This window comes from Ranitomeya imitator, chromosome 9 (genome assembly GCF_032444005.1).
Source record: "Ranitomeya imitator isolate aRanImi1 chromosome 9, aRanImi1.pri, whole genome shotgun sequence".
Lineage (NCBI taxonomy): Eukaryota > Metazoa > Chordata > Amphibia > Anura > Dendrobatidae > Ranitomeya > Ranitomeya imitator.
The window spans coordinates 19,435,621-19,454,938 of NC_091290.1; the positions used below are offsets into that span (position 1 = coordinate 19,435,621).

The window sequence follows — 19,318 nt, forward strand, 5'->3', positions numbered from 1 at the left end:
TATGCTAGATATATGGGGATATGTGTTATATGGAGGTATGCTAGATATATGGTGATATGTGTTATATGGAGGTATGCTAGATACAGTATATGGGGATATGTGTTATATGGAGGCATGCTAGATATATGGGGATATGTGTTATATGGAGGTATGCTAGATATATGGTGATATGTGTTATATGGAGGTATGCTAGATACAGTATATGGTGATATGTGTTATATGGAGGTATGCTAGATATATGGGGATATGTGTTATATGGAGGTATGCTAGATATATGGTGATATGTGTTATATGGAGGTATGCTAGATACAGTATATGGGGATATGTGTTATATGGAGGTATGCTAGATATATGGTGATATGTGTTATATGGAGGTATGCTAGATACAGTATATGGGGATATGTGTTATATGGAGGTATGCTAGATATATGGGGATATGTGTTATATGGAGGTATGCTAGATATATGGTGATATGTGTTATATGGAGGTATGCTAGATATATGGGGATATGTGTTATATGGAGGTATGCTAGATATATGGGGATGTGTGTTATATGGAGGTATGCTAGATATATGGTGATATGTGTTATATGGAGGTATGCTAGATATATGGTGATATGTGTTATATGGAGGTATGCTAGATATATGGTGATATGTGTTATATGGAGGTATGCTAGATATATGGTGATATGTGTTATATGGAGGTATGCTAGATATATGGTGATATGTGTTATATGGAGGTATGCTAGATATATGGTGATATGTGTTATATGGAGGTATGCTAGATATATGGTGATATGTGTTATATGGAGGTATGCTAGATATATGGTGATATGTGTTATATGGAGGTATGCTAGATATATGGTGATATGTGTTATATGGAGGTATGCTAGATATATGGTGATATGTGTTATATGGAGGTATGCTAGATACAGTATATGGGGATATGTGTTATATGGAGGTATGCTAGATATATGGGGATATGTGTTATATGGAGGTATGCTAGATATATGGTGATATGTGTTATATGGAGGCATGCTAGATATATGGTGATATGTGTTATATGGAGGTATGCTAGATATATGGTGATATGTGTTATATGGAGGTATGCTAGATATATGGTGATATGTGTTATATGGAGGTATGCTAGATATATGGTGATATGTGTTATATGGAGGTATGCTAGATATATGGTGATATGTGTTATATGGAGGTATGCTAGATATATGGGGATATGTGTTATATGGAGGTATGCTAGATATATGGTGATATGTGTTATATGGAGGTATGCTAGATATATGGTGATATGTGTTATATGGAGGTATGCTAGATATATGGTGATATGTGTTATATGGAGGTATGCTAGATACAGTATATGGGGATATGTGTTATATGGAGGTATGCTAGATATTTGGTGATATGTGTTATATGGAGGCATGCTAGATATATGGTGATATGTGTTATATGGAGGCATGCTAGATATATGGGGATATGTGTTATATGGAGGTATGCTAGATATATGGGGATATGTGTTATATGGAGGTATGCTAGATATATGGTGATATGTGTTATATGGAGGTATGCTAGATATATGGTGATATGTGTAATATGGAGGTATGCTAGATATATGGTGATATGTGTAATATGGAGGTATACTAGATATATGGGGATATGTGTTATATGGAGGTATGCTAGATATATGGTGATATGTGTTATATGGAGGCATGCTAGATATATGGTGATATGTGTTATATGGAGGTATGCTAGATATATGGTGATATGTGTTATATGGAGGTATGCTAGATATATGGTGATATGTGTTATATGGAAGTATGCTAGATATATGGTGATATGTGTTATATGGAGGCATGCTAGATATATGGGGATATGTGTTATATGGAGGTATGCTAGATATATGGGGATATGTGTTATATGGAGGCATGCTAGATATATGGTGATATGTGTTATATGGAGGCATGCTAGATATATGGTGATATGTGTTATATGGAGGTATGCTAGATATATGGGGATATGTGTTATATGGAGGTATGCTAGATATATGGTGATATGTGTTATATGGAGGTATGCTAGATATATGGTGATATGTGTTATATGGAGGTATGCTAGATATATGGTGATATGTGTTATATGGAGGTATGCTAGATATTTGGTGATATGTGTTATATGGAGGTATGCTAGATATATGGGGATATGTGTTATATGGAGGTATGCTAGATATATGGTGATATGTGTTATATGGAGGTATGCTAGATATATGGTGATATGTGTTATATGGAGGTATGCTAGATATATGGTGATATGTGTTATATGGAGGTATGCTAGATATATGGTGATATGTGTTATATGGAGGTATGCTAGATATTTGGGGATATGTGTTATATGGAGGTATGCTAGATATATGGGGATATGTGTTATATGGAGGTATGCTAGATATATGGTGATATGTGTTATATGGAGGTATGCTAGATATATGGTGATATGTGTTATATGGAGGCATGCTAGATATATGGTGATATGTGTTATATGGAGGTATGCTAGATATATGGGGATATGTGTTATATGGAGGTATGCTAGATATATGGTGATATGTGTTATATGGAGGTATGCTAGATATATGGTGATGTGTGTTATATGGAGGTATGCTAGATATATGGTGATATGTGTTATATGGAGGTATGCTAGATATTTGGTGATATGTGTTATATGGAGGCATGCTAGATATATGGTGATATGTGTTATATGGAGGCATGCTAGATATATGGGGATATGTGTTATATGGAGGTATGCTAGATATATGGTGATATGTGTTATATGGAGGTATGCTAGATATATGGTGATATGTGTTATATGGAGGTATGCTAGATATATGGGGATATGTGTTATATGGAGGCATGCTAGATATATGGGGATATGTGTTATATGGAGGCATGCTAGATATATGGGGATATGTGTTATATGGAGGTATGCTAGATATATGGGGATATGTGTTATATGGAGGTATGCTAGATATATGGTGATATGTGTTATATGGAGGTATGCTAGATATATGGTGATATGTGTTATATGGAGGTATGCTAGATATATGGTGATATGTGTTATATGGAGGTATGCTAGATACAGTATATGGGGATATGTGTTATATGGAGGTATGCTAGATATTTGGTGATATGTGTTATATGGAGGCATGCTAGATATATGGTGATATGTGTTATATGGAGGCATGCTAGATATATGGGGATATGTGTTATATGGAGGTATGCTAGATATATGGGGATATGTGTTATATGGAGGTATGCTAGATATATGGTGATATGTGTTATATGGAGGTATGCTACATATATGGGGATATGTGTTATATGGAGGTATGCTAGATATATGGTGATATGTATTATATGGAGGTATGCTAGATATATGGTGATATGTGTTATATGGAGGTATGCTAGATATATGGTGATATGTGTTATATGGAGGTATGCTAGATATATGGTGATGTGTGTTATATGAAGGTATGCTAGATATATGGTGATGTGTGTTATATGGAGGTATGCTAGATATATGGGGATATGTGTTATATGGAGGTATGCTAGATATATGGGGATATGTGTTATATGGAGGCATGCTAGATATATGGTGATATGTGTTATATGGAGGCATGCTAGATATATGGGGATATGTGTTATATGGAGGTATGCTAGATATATGGGGATATGTGTTATATGGAGGTATGCTAGATATATGGTGATATGTGTTATATGGAGGTATGCTAGATATATGGTGATATGTGTTATATGGAGGTATGCTAGATATATGGGGATATGTGTTATATGGAGGCATGCTAGATATATGGGGATATGTGTTATATGGAGGCATGCTAGATATATGGGGATATGTGTTATATGGAGGTATGCTAGATATATGGGGATATGTGTTATATGGAGGTATGCTAGATATATGGTGATATGTGTTATATGGAGGTATGCTAGATATATGGTGATATGTGTTATATGGAGGTATGCTAGATATATGGTGATATGTGTTATATGGAGGTATGCTAGATACAGTATATGGGGATATGTGTTATATGGAGGTATGCTAGATATTTGGTGATATGTGTTATATGGAGGCATGCTAGATATATGGTGATATGTGTTATATGGAGGCATGCTAGATATATGGGGATATGTGTTATATGGAGGTATGCTAGATATATGGGGATATGTGTTATATGGAGGTATGCTAGATATATGGTGATATGTGTTATATGGAGGTATGCTACATATATGGGGATATGTGTTATATGGAGGTATGCTAGATATATGGTGATATGTATTATATGGAGGTATGCTAGATATATGGTGATGTGTGTTATATGGAGGTATGCTAGATATATGGTGATATGTGTTATATGGAGGTATGCTAGATATATGGTGATGTGTGTTATATGAAGGTATGCTAGATATATGGTGATGTGTGTTATATGGAGGTATGCTAGATATATGGGGATATGTGTTATATGGAGGTATGCTAGATATATGGGGATATGTGTTATATGGAGGCATGCTAGATATATGGTGATATGTGTTATATGGAGGTATGCTAGATATATGGGGATATGTGTTATATGGAGGTATGCTAGATATATGGGGATATGTGTTATATGGAGGTATGCTAGATATATGGTGATATGTGTTATATGGAGGTATGCTAGATATATGGTGATATGTGTTATATGGAGGTATGCTAGATATATGGTGATATGTGTTATATGGAGGTATGCTAGATACAGTATATGGGGATATGTGTTATATGGAGGTATGCTAGATATATGGGGATATGTGTTATATGGAGGTATGCTAGATATATGGTGATATGTGTTATATGGAGGTATGCTAGATACAGTATATGGGGATATGTGTTATATGGAGGCATGCTAGATATATGGGGATATGTGTTATATGGAGGTATGCTAGATATATGGTGATATGTGTTATATGGAGGTATGCTAGATACAGTATATGGGGATATGTGTTATATGGAGGTATGCTAGATATATGGTGATATGTGTTATATGGAGGTATGCTAGATACAGTATATGGGGATATGTGTTATATGGAGGTATGCTAGATATATGGGGATATGTGTTATATGGAGGTATGCTAGATATATGGTGATATGTGTTATATGGAGGTATGCTAGATATATGGGGATATGTGTTATATGGAGGTATGCTAGATATATGGGGATGTGTGTTATATGGAGGTATGCTAGATATATGGTGATATGTGTTATATGGAGGTATGCTAGATATATGGTGATATGTGTTATATGGAGGTATGCTAGATATATGGTGATATGTGTTATATGGAGGTATGCTAGATATATGGTGATATGTGTTATATGGAGGTATGCTAGATATATGGTGATATGTGTTATATGGAGGTATGCTAGATATATGGTGATATGTGTTATATGGAGGTATGCTAGATATATGGTGATATGTGTTATATGGAGGTATGCTAGATATATGGTGATATGTGTTATATGGAGGTATGCTAGATATATGGTGATATGTGTTATATGGAGGTATGCTAGATATATGGTGATATGTGTTATATGGAGGCATGCTAGATATATGGTGATATGTGTTATATGGAGGTATGCTAGATATATGGTGATATGTGTTATATGGAGGTATGCTAGATATATGGTGATATGTGTTATATGGAGGTATGCTAGATATATGGTGATATGTGTTATATGGAGGTATGCTAGATATATGGTGATATGTGTTATATGGAGGTATGCTAGATATATGGGGATATGTGTTATATGGAGGTATGCTAGATATATGGTGATATGTGTTATATGGAGGTATGCTAGATATATGGTGATATGTGTTATATGGAGGTATGCTAGATATATGGTGATATGTGTTATATGGAGGTATGCTAGATACAGTATATGGGGATATGTGTTATATGGAGGTATGCTAGATATTTGGTGATATGTGTTATATGGAGGCATGCTAGATATATGGGGATATGTGTTATATGGAGGTATGCTAGATATATGGGGATATGTGTTATATGGAGGTATGCTAGATATATGGTGATATGTATTATATGGAGGTATGCTAGATATATGGTGATATGTGTTATATGGAGGTATGCTAGATATATGGTGATATGTGTTATATGGAGGTATGCTAGATATATGGTGATGTGTGTTATATGAAGGTATGCTAGATATATGGTGATGTGTGTTATATGGAGGTATGCTAGATATATGGGGATATGTGTTATATGGAGGTATGCTAGATATATGGGGATATGTGTTATATGGAGGCATGCTAGATATATGGTGATATGTGTTATATGGAGGCATGCTAGATATATGGGGATATGTGTTATATGGAGGTATGCTAGATATATGGGGATATGTGTTATATGGAGGTATGCTAGATATATGGTGATATGTGTTATATGGAGGTATGCTAGATATATGGTGATATGTGTTATATGGAGGTATGCTAGATATATGGGGATATGTGTTATATGGAGGCATGCTAGATATATGGGGATATGTGTTATATGGAGGCATGCTAGATATATGGGGATATGTGTTATATGGAGGTATGCTAGATATATGGGGATATGTGTTATATGGAGGTATGCTAGATATATGGGGATATGTGTTATATGGAGGTATGCTAGATATATGGGGATATGTGTTATATGGAGGTATGCTAGATATATGGTGATATGTGTTATATGGAGGTATGCTAGATATATGGTGATATGTGTTATATGGAGGTATGCTAGATATATGGTGATGTGTGTTATATGGAGGTATGCTAGATATATGGTGATATGTGTTATATGGAGGTATGCTAGATATTTGGTGATATGTGTTATATGGAGGCATGCTAGATATATGGTGATATGTGTTATATGGAGGCATGCTAGATATATGGGGATATGTGTTATATGGAGGTATGCTAGATATATGGTGATATGTGTTATATGGAGGTATGCTAGATATATGGTGATATGTGTTATATGGAGGTATGCTAGATATATGGGGATATGTGTTATATGGAGGCATGCTAGATATATGGGGATATGTGTTATATGGAGGCATGCTAGATATATGGGGATATGTGTTATATGGAGGTATGCTAGATATATGGGGATATGTGTTATATGGAGGTATGCTAGATATATGGTGATATGTGTTATATGGAGGTATGCTAGATATATGGTGATATGTGTTATATGGAGGTATGCTAGATATATGGTGATATGTGTTATATGGAGGTATGCTAGATACAGTATATGGGGATATGTGTTATATGGAGGTATGCTAGATATTTGGTGATATGTGTTATATGGAGGCATGCTAGATATATGGTGATATGTGTTATATGGAGGCATGCTAGATATATGGGGATATGTGTTATATGGAGGTATGCTAGATATATGGGGATATGTGTTATATGGAGGTATGCTAGATATATGGTGATATGTGTTATATGGAGGTATGCTACATATATGGGGATATGTGTTATATGGAGGTATGCTAGATATATGGTGATATGTATTATATGGAGGTATGCTAGATATATGGTGATATGTGTTATATGGAGGTATGCTAGATATATGGTGATATGTGTTATATGGAGGTATGCTAGATATATGGTGATGTGTGTTATATGAAGGTATGCTAGATATATGGTGATGTGTGTTATATGGAGGTATGCTAGATATATGGGGATATGTGTTATATGGAGGTATGCTAGATATATGGGGATATGTGTTATATGGAGGCATGCTAGATATATGGTGATATGTGTTATATGGAGGCATGCTAGATATATGGGGATATGTGTTATATGGAGGTATGCTAGATATATGGGGATATGTGTTATATGGAGGTATGCTAGATATATGGTGATATGTGTTATATGGAGGTATGCTAGATATATGGTGATATGTGTTATATGGAGGTATGCTAGATATATGGGGATATGTGTTATATGGAGGCATGCTAGATATATGGGGATATGTGTTATATGGAGGCATGCTAGATATATGGGGATATGTGTTATATGGAGGTATGCTAGATATATGGGGATATGTGTTATATGGAGGTATGCTAGATATATGGTGATATGTGTTATATGGAGGTATGCTAGATATATGGTGATATGTGTTATATGGAGGTATGCTAGATATATGGTGATATGTGTTATATGGAGGTATGCTAGATACAGTATATGGGGATATGTGTTATATGGAGGTATGCTAGATATTTGGTGATATGTGTTATATGGAGGCATGCTAGATATATGGTGATATGTGTTATATGGAGGCATGCTAGATATATGGGGATATGTGTTATATGGAGGTATGCTAGATATATGGGGATATGTGTTATATGGAGGTATGCTAGATATATGGTGATATGTGTTATATGGAGGTATGCTACATATATGGGGATATGTGTTATATGGAGGTATGCTAGATATATGGTGATATGTATTATATGGAGGTATGCTAGATATATGGTGATGTGTGTTATATGGAGGTATGCTAGATATATGGTGATATGTGTTATATGGAGGTATGCTAGATATATGGTGATGTGTGTTATATGAAGGTATGCTAGATATATGGTGATGTGTGTTATATGGAGGTATGCTAGATATATGGGGATATGTGTTATATGGAGGTATGCTAGATATATGGGGATATGTGTTATATGGAGGCATGCTAGATATATGGTGATATGTGTTATATGGAGGTATGCTAGATATATGGGGATATGTGTTATATGGAGGTATGCTAGATATATGGGGATATGTGTTATATGGAGGTATGCTAGATATATGGTGATATGTGTTATATGGAGGTATGCTAGATATATGGTGATATGTGTTATATGGAGGTATGCTAGATATATGGTGATATGTGTTATATGGAGGTATGCTAGATACAGTATATGGGGATATGTGTTATATGGAGGTATGCTAGATATATGGGGATATGTGTTATATGGAGGTATGCTAGATATATGGTGATATGTGTTATATGGAGGTATGCTAGATACAGTATATGGGGATATGTGTTATATGGAGGCATGCTAGATATATGGGGATATGTGTTATATGGAGGTATGCTAGATATATGGTGATATGTGTTATATGGAGGTATGCTAGATACAGTATATGGGGATATGTGTTATATGGAGGTATGCTAGATATATGGTGATATGTGTTATATGGAGGTATGCTAGATACAGTATATGGGGATATGTGTTATATGGAGGTATGCTAGATATATGGGGATATGTGTTATATGGAGGTATGCTAGATATATGGTGATATGTGTTATATGGAGGTATGCTAGATATATGGGGATATGTGTTATATGGAGGTATGCTAGATATATGGGGATGTGTGTTATATGGAGGTATGCTAGATATATGGTGATATGTGTTATATGGAGGTATGCTAGATATATGGTGATATGTGTTATATGGAGGTATGCTAGATATATGGTGATATGTGTTATATGGAGGTATGCTAGATATATGGTGATATGTGTTATATGGAGGTATGCTAGATATATGGTGATATGTGTTATATGGAGGTATGCTAGATATATGGTGATATGTGTTATATGGAGGTATGCTAGATATATGGTGATATGTGTTATATGGAGGTATGCTAGATATATGGTGATATGTGTTATATGGAGGTATGCTAGATATATGGTGATATGTGTTATATGGAGGTATGCTAGATATATGGTGATATGTGTTATATGGAGGCATGCTAGATATATGGTGATATGTGTTATATGGAGGTATGCTAGATATATGGTGATATGTGTTATATGGAGGTATGCTAGATATATGGTGATATGTGTTATATGGAGGTATGCTAGATATATGGTGATATGTGTTATATGGAGGTATGCTAGATATATGGTGATATGTGTTATATGGAGGTATGCTAGATATATGGGGATATGTGTTATATGGAGGTATGCTAGATATATGGTGATATGTGTTATATGGAGGTATGCTAGATATATGGTGATATGTGTTATATGGAGGTATGCTAGATATATGGTGATATGTGTTATATGGAGGTATGCTAGATACAGTATATGGGGATATGTGTTATATGGAGGTATGCTAGATATTTGGTGATATGTGTTATATGGAGGCATGCTAGATATATGGGGATATGTGTTATATGGAGGTATGCTAGATATATGGGGATATGTGTTATATGGAGGTATGCTAGATATATGGTGATATGTATTATATGGAGGTATGCTAGATATATGGTGATATGTGTTATATGGAGGTATGCTAGATATATGGTGATATGTGTTATATGGAGGTATGCTAGATATATGGTGATGTGTGTTATATGAAGGTATGCTAGATATATGGTGATGTGTGTTATATGGAGGTATGCTAGATATATGGGGATATGTGTTATATGGAGGTATGCTAGATATATGGGGATATGTGTTATATGGAGGCATGCTAGATATATGGTGATATGTGTTATATGGAGGCATGCTAGATATATGGGGATATGTGTTATATGGAGGTATGCTAGATATATGGGGATATGTGTTATATGGAGGTATGCTAGATATATGGTGATATGTGTTATATGGAGGTATGCTAGATATATGGTGATATGTGTTATATGGAGGTATGCTAGATATATGGGGATATGTGTTATATGGAGGCATGCTAGATATATGGGGATATGTGTTATATGGAGGCATGCTAGATATATGGGGATATGTGTTATATGGAGGTATGCTAGATATATGGGGATATGTGTTATATGGAGGTATGCTAGATATATGGGGATATGTGTTATATGGAGGTATGCTAGATATATGGGGATATGTGTTATATGGAGGTATGCTAGATATATGGTGATATGTGTTATATGGAGGTATGCTAGATATATGGTGATATGTGTTATATGGAGGTATGCTAGATATATGGTGATATGTGTTATATGGAGGTATGCTAGATACAGTATATGGGGATATGTGTTATATGGAGGTATGCTAGATATATGGGGATATGTGTTATATGGAGGTATGCTAGATATATGGTGATATGTGTTATATGGAGGTATGCTAGATACAGTATATGGGGATATGTGTTATATGGAGGCATGCTAGATATATGGGGATATGTGTTATATGGAGGTATGCTAGATATATGGTGATATGTGTTATATGGAGGTATGCTAGATACAGTATATGGTGATATGTGTTATATGGAGGTATGCTAGATATATGGGGATATGTGTTATATGGAGGCATGCTAGATATATGGTGATATGTGTTATATGGAGGCATGCTAGATATATGGGGATATGTGTTATATGGAGGTATGCTAGATATATGGGGATATGTGTTATATGGAGGTATGCTAGATATATGGTGATATGTGTTATATGGAGGTATGCTACATATATGGGGATATGTGTTATATGGAGGTATGCTAGATATATGGTGATATGTATTATATGGAGGTATGCTAGATATATGGTGATATGTGTTATATGGAGGTATGCTAGATATATGGTGATATGTGTTATATGGAGGTATGCTAGATATATGGGGATATGTGTTATATGGAGGTATGCTAGATATATGGTGATATGTGTTATATGGAGGTATGCTAGATATATGGTGATATGTGTTATATGGAGGTATGCTAGATATATGGTGATATGTGTTATATGGAGGTATGCTAGATACAGTATATGGGGATATGTGTTATATGGAGGTATGCTAGATATATGGGGATATGTGTTATATGGAGGTATGCTAGATATATGGTGATATGTGTTATATGGAGGTATGCTAGATACAGTATATGGGGATATGTGTTATATGGAGGCATGCTAGATATATGGGGATATGTGTTATATGGAGGTATGCTAGATATATGGTGATATGTGTTATATGGAGGTATGCTAGATACAGTATATGGTGATATGTGTTATATGGAGGTATGCTAGATATATGGGGATATGTGTTATATGGAGGTATGCTAGATATATGGTGATATGTGTTATATGGAGGTATGCTAGATACAGTATATGGGGATATGTGTTATATGGAGGTATGCTAGATATATGGTGATATGTGTTATATGGAGGTATGCTAGATACAGTATATGGGGATATGTGTTATATGGAGGTATGCTAGATATATGGGGATATGTGTTATATGGAGGTATGCTAGATATATGGTGATATGTGTTATATGGAGGTATGCTAGATATATGGGGATATGTGTTATATGGAGGTATGCTAGATATATGGGGATGTGTGTTATATGGAGGTATGCTAGATATATGGTGATATGTGTTATATGGAGGTATGCTAGATATATGGTGATATGTGTTATATGGAGGTATGCTAGATATATGGTGATATGTGTTATATGGAGGTATGCTAGATATATGGTGATATGTGTTATATGGAGGTATGCTAGATATATGGTGATATGTGTTATATGGAGGTATGCTAGATATATGGTGATATGTGTTATATGGAGGTATGCTAGATATATGGTGATATGTGTTATATGGAGGTATGCTAGATATATGGTGATATGTGTTATATGGAGGTATGCTAGATATATGGTGATATGTGTTATATGGAGGTATGCTAGATATATGGTGATATGTGTTATATGGAGGCATGCTAGATATATGGTGATATGTGTTATATGGAGGTATGCTAGATATATGGTGATATGTGTTATATGGAGGTATGCTAGATACAGTATATGGTGATATGTGTTATATGGAGGTATGCTAGATATATGGGGATATGTGTTATATGGAGGTATGCTAGATATATGGTGATATGTGTTATATGGAGGTATGCTAGATACAGTATATGGGGATATGTGTTATATGGAGGTATGCTAGATATATGGTGATATGTGTTATATGGAGGTATGCTAGATACAGTATATGGGGATATGTGTTATATGGAGGTATGCTAGATATATGGGGATATGTGTTATATGGAGGTATGCTAGATATATGGTGATATGTGTTATATGGAGGTATGCTAGATATATGGTGATATGTGTTATATGGAGGTATGCTAGATATATGGTGATATGTGTTATATGGAGGTATGCTAGATATATGGTGATATGTGTTATATGGAGGTATGCTAGATATATGGTGATATGTGTTATATGGAGGTATGCTAGATATATGGTGATATGTGTTATATGGAGGTATGCTAGATATATGGTGATATGTGTTATATGGAGGCATGCTAGATATATGGTGATATGTGTTATATGGAGGCATGCTAGATATATGGTGATATGTGTTATATGGAGGCATGCTAGATATATGGTGATATGTGTTATATGGAGGTATGCTAGATATATGGTGATATGTGTTATATGGAGGTATGCTAGATATATGGTGATATGTGTTATATGGAGGTATGCTAGATATATGGTGATGTGTGTTATATGGAGGCATGCTAGATATATGGTGATATGTTAGGCTGAGTAGATGTAATTGGATGTGTAATAGCCTGAGGTTACATAGAGGTATACGATACTTGTTATATGACGGTGTGTTATGATACTCTGAAGTATACAGACTGTGTGATAAGATATAGTGTAATACAGACCTATACCTTCGTTATAAAGGGTTATGTGACATACTGGCTATAAGGTGGTGTGCAATGCTATATTGCAGTACACCTGATGTGTGGTGGTGTGTAATGTTATATGGAGGTATACTACATGTGCGGTGGTGTATCATGTTGTATAGCGCCGTAGTATAATAAATGTATGGTGTTGTCTGGTTATATGGAAGTATACAATATGTATGGCTGTGTGTGATATATGGCAGAATACTAGATGTGTGATATTATATGATGGTATACTAGATGTGTGGTGGTGTGTGAGACTATATGGCAGTATATTATATGTGGTGGTGTGATGTTATATGGCGGTATACTATCTGTATGGTGGTATATGAGATTATATGGAGGTATACTACATGTGTAGTGGTGTGTGATGTTATATGACGGTATACTAGATGTGTGACACTATATGGCGGTATACTAGATGTGTGGTGGTGTGTGATATTATATGGCAGTATACTAGATGTGTGGTGGTGTGTGATGCTAAATGATGGTATACTAGATGTGTGATATTATATGGCGGTATATTAGAAGTGTGGTGGTGTGGGATATTATATGGTGGTATACTAGATGTGTGGTGGTGTGTGATGCTATATGGCGGTATACTAGATGTGCAGTGGTGTGTGATGCTATACGGCGGTATACTAGATGTGTGGTGGTGTGTGATGCTATATGGTGGTATACTAGATGTGTGGTGGTGTGTGATGCTATATGGTGGTATACTAGATGTGTGGTGGTGTGTGATGCTATATGGTGGTATACTAGAGGTGTGGTGGTGTGTGATGCTATATGGCGGTATACTAGATGTGCAGTGGTGTGTGATGCTATACGGCGGTATACTAGATGTGTGGTGGTGTGTGATGCTATATGGCGGTATACTAGATGTGTGGTGGTGTGTGATGATATATGGCGGTATACTAGATGTGTAGTGGTGTGTGATGCTATATGGTGGTATACTAGATGTGTGATGCTATATGGCGGTATACTAGATGTGTGGTGGTGTGTGATGCTATATGCCGGTATACTAGATGTGTGGTGGTGTGTGATGCTATATGGCGGTATACTAGATGTGTGATGCTATATGGCGGTATACTAGATGTATGATGCTATATGGCGGTATACTAGATGTGTGAGGTTATGTGGCGGTATACTGGCTCTATGGTGATTATAAGAGCAGTGTGAATTTCACTCTCATGTAGTATTATTACCTCTCGTAGAATAATCAGGGCAGGGGTTGACGTGGGAGAGGTGCAGGTATCCATCACTGAGGACTTGTATAGTGATATGTATAATGAGCTGAGCACACATAAGAGCAGAGATACAGTCTGCGTGTATCATATACTGTAGCATAGCCTCGGTCTCAGTGTTTCCAGCCTCAGTCTCAGTGTTTCCAGCCCCGGCCTCCGCTGCTTGTAGATGTAGAATTGTCCATCATTCACAGCTTTGATACAAAGTTGCTTCTCACAAAATGAAATAAGAGTCCGATGACGCCAAATTCCCAAATCTCGGCCATATCTCAGTCTGTATGAAAAGTTACATTACTGGACGGTAGCGTCATCTTCACATTTCTGGAACAACTGTGAAAAAAAAAAAATATTGATGATATAACAAAGTCCGTGTACGTGTGGCATCCATGTACATACACTGCTCAAAAAAATAAAGGGAACACTTAAACAACAGGAACTAACTCAAAGTAAATCAAACTTCTGTGAAATCAAACTGTCCACTTAGGAAGCAACACTGATTGACAATCAATTTCACGTGCTGTTGTGCAAATGGAATCAGGGGCGGATTATCAGAGGGTCAATATGGGCGGTAGCCCAGGGCCCAGTGGTCTGGGGGGGCCCTGGGCTACCGCACAGATTGACCCTCTGATAATCATCTGTGAATGCCGGCGGCCGCCGCCGGCATTTATGTGCCCCCCCGCCGTACCCGATGGGCAGAGAGAGGGGGCCCGTATCGGGCCCCTTCTCATCTGCTCACCGGGCCCCTTCCGGCGCCGCGGCGGTTTCCTATTGACGTGCAGGCGCGTGCCCGCACGTCAATAGTTAACAACAGCCGCCAGCCAATTGGAGGCTGGCGGCTGATGTCGGCCGCAGGCGCACACGTCGCCGGCGTCTGACGTCATTGTCAGTCGCCGGCGAGTGTGCTCTGCTTCAGGGAGCTCGCCGCCTGGAGCGCGGACAGGTGAGGAGACTGCTTGTTTTTTGTTGTTGTTTTTTTTTATTATAATGGTGGACACACTGAGGGCAATGCTGGAGGACACTGGGACAATGCTGGAGGACACTGGGGCAGATGGCTGGAGGACACTGGGGCAGATGGCTGGACACACTGTCTGGGGGCAATGCTGGACACACTGGGGGCAATATGCTGGAGACACTGGGGCAGATTGCTGGACACTGGGGCAATATGCTGGACATACTGGGGCAGATTGCTGGACACACTGGGGGCAGGACTGGAGGCATGGGCAGAATGTAGACACGGGGCATGATTGGAGACATGGGGCAGAATGAAAGACATGGGGCACGATTGGATCATGGGGCAGGATGGATACGATGGAGACATATGGGGCAGAATGTGGAGATTATATGGGGTAGAATGGATACTCATGAGGGCAGGATGCGAGAACATGTGGCTGGAGCCAGGAATGAGACACACGGGGCCAGGATGTGGAATATTATTACCATAGGGGCTAATTAAGGGATATTATTACTGCAGCGATGTATTTATTTTATTTTTTGAGTATACTGTTTTAAATGGGGGTCGGTCCTGTTACTGTAAAGAGTGACACTATATCGCCTTTTTTTCTTCATGTGGTGTAATGTAGAAGTTGTGAAAAATTAAGTAATGTGTTCTACAAGCGGAGCTCGAGATAACTGTGTTATTTCCTGCAGAAACGAGTCCTGGCTGGAAGAAATGATGGCGGTCTGTGCTGGATGAAAGATGAAGGACTTCACCTAGAGACATCACTGGTGAGTCAGTGTTACCTATACACTGTATACTATATAGAGGTCCTGTGTATAATACCACCAGTGATCTCTGTATTACCTCTACACAGACACTGCATACTAAGTACAGATCTCCTGTGAATACTGGCACTTATGGTGATAGTATTGTGTTGTTGTTATTTACTGATCAGTATTGTAGTATTCAGTCACTATGTGGTGGTAATATGTGGTCTGGAAATAGTGTTGTGGTATTTGTCCCTTGTATGTGATATTTGGTCACCAAGTGGTGGTAATATGTGGTCTTGACATGGTGCGGTGGTATTTGTTCCTTGTATGTGATATTATTCGATCACTGTGGTTGTAATTTGTGGTCTGGTCATGTTGCGGTGGTATTTGTTCCTTGTATGTGATATTATTGGTCAAAATATACCTAAATTGTATTGCAGATTCTACCAAATATTTAATAGGTTACAGTAGAGTAGGGCCCGGCCATTTTTCTGGAATAATCTGGTTCGGGTATATCATGACCCCCGTCACATGACCCCCGTCACATGACCCCCGTCACATGACCCCCGTCACATGACCCCCGTCACATGACCGGGGGGGGGGGGCCCACAGTGTCTGAACAGCCCGGGGCCCTGGCTACCCTTAATCCACCCCAGAATGGAATAGACAACAGATGGACATTATTGGCAATTATCAATAAAGGAGTGGTTCTGCAGGTGGGGACCACAGACCACATCTCAGTACTAATGCTTTCTGGCTGATGTTTTGGTCACTTTTGAATGTTGGTTGTGCTTTCATACTCACACTCGTGGTAGCATGAGATGGACTCTACAACCCACACAAGTGGCTCAGGTAGTGCAGCTCATCCAGGATGGCACATCAATGCGAGCTGTGGCAAGAAGGTTTCCTGTATCTGTCAGCGTAGTGTCCAGAGGCGCTACCAGGAGACAGGCCAGTTCAGCAGGAGACGTGGAGGGGGCCGAAGGAGGGCAACAACCCAGCAGCAGGACCACTACCTCCGCCTTTGTGCAAGGAAAAACAGGAGGAGCACTGCCAGAGCCCTGCAAAATGACCTCAAGCAGGCCACAAATGTGCATGTGTCTGCACAAATGGTTAGAAACAGACTCCATGAGGATGGTCTGAGTGCCCGATGTTCACAGATGGGGGTTGTGCTCACAGCCCAACACCGTGCAGGACGCTTGGCATTTGCCACAGAACACCAGGATTGGCAAATTCGCCACTGGCGCCCTGTGCTCTTCACAGATGAAAGCAGGTTCACACTGAGCACATGTGACAGACGTGACAGAGTCTGGAGACGCCGTGGAGAGCGATCTGCTGCCTGCAACATCCTTCAGAATGACCGGTTTGGCAGAAGGTCAGTAATGGTGTGGGGTGGCATTTCTTTGGTGGGCCGCACAGCCCTCCACATGCTCGCCAGAGGTAGCCTGACTGCCATTAGGTACTGAAATGAGATCCTCAGACCCCTTGTGAGACCATATGCTGGTGCGGCTGGCCCTGGGTTCCTCCTAATCCAGAGCTGGAGTGTGTTAGCAGTTCCTGCAAGATGAAGGCATTGAAGCTATGGACTGGCCCGCCTGTTCCCCAGACCTAAATCCGATTGAGCACATCTGGGACATCATTTCTCACTCCATCCACCAACGTCACATTGCACCACAGACTGCCCAGGAGTTGGCGGATGCTTTAGTCCAGCTCTGAGGAGATCCCTCAGGAGACCATCCGCCGCCTCATCAGGAGCATGCCCAGGCGTTGTAGGGAGGTCATACAGGCACGTGGAGGTCACACACACTACTGAGCATCTTTTCCTTGAGGCATTTCCACTGAAGTTGGATCAGCCTGTAATTTGATTTTCCACTTTGATTTTGAATATCATTCCAAATCCAGACCTCCATAGGATATTCATTTGGATTTACATTGATAATTGTTATGCTTTATTGTTCTGAACACATTCCATTATGCAATGAATACAAATTTGCAACTGGAATATTTTATTCAGAGATATCTAGGATGTGGGATTTTAGTGTTCCCTTTATTTTTTTGAGCAGTGTACAAACAAGAGACATGTACACATGCGCATCCAATGTAATCTATGGGGCTGCACACATGTCAGTGTTTTCGTAGGGATTGTGTGTCCCTGTCACCCACACACAGACATGTTTGTTTTATTCCAGTAGCATGGGGGACCCCACATAATTTTTTTTTTTACTTATTAGGTTAAAAGATAACAGATAAACTACAGACGCAAGGCACAAATTATATATCTCTCGGACATCTATCCATCCATATATTTGCACATCTTTCATATCTAAAAATGTGTCATTTCTATTCTGCTTTCTATTTGGGTACGTGTCACATGGACGGCACACGGACAGCACACAAACGGCACACGGATGTCACACGGACGGCACACAGAAAGCACACGGATGTTACACGGACGGCACACAGACAGCACATGGACGGCACACAGACGGCACACAGATGGCACACAAATGTCACATAGATGGCACACGGACGACACAGACAGCACACGGATGTCACACGGACAGCACACAGACGGCACACGGATGTCACATGGATGGCACACAGAC

General features: G+C 38.4%; 2 long non-coding RNA genes across 3 annotated transcripts in view; one reads left to right on the forward strand and one right to left on the reverse strand.

Annotated features, from left to right (window-relative positions):
* LOC138648881 (uncharacterized) overlaps positions 1–19,318 on the forward strand; it is a 400,375-nt gene that overhangs the window by 274,722 nt on the left and 106,335 nt on the right. The gene's annotated exons all lie outside the window — the stretch shown is intronic.
* Positions 13,533–19,318, reverse strand: part of LOC138648880 (uncharacterized) — a 102,380-nt gene continuing 96,594 nt past the window's right edge. For both annotated transcript variants that reach the window (XR_011315211.1, XR_011315212.1), the window contains one exon: positions 13,533–15,335. This is a non-coding gene — a long non-coding RNA (uncharacterized lncRNA). The remainder of the gene's footprint in view (positions 15,336–19,318) is intronic.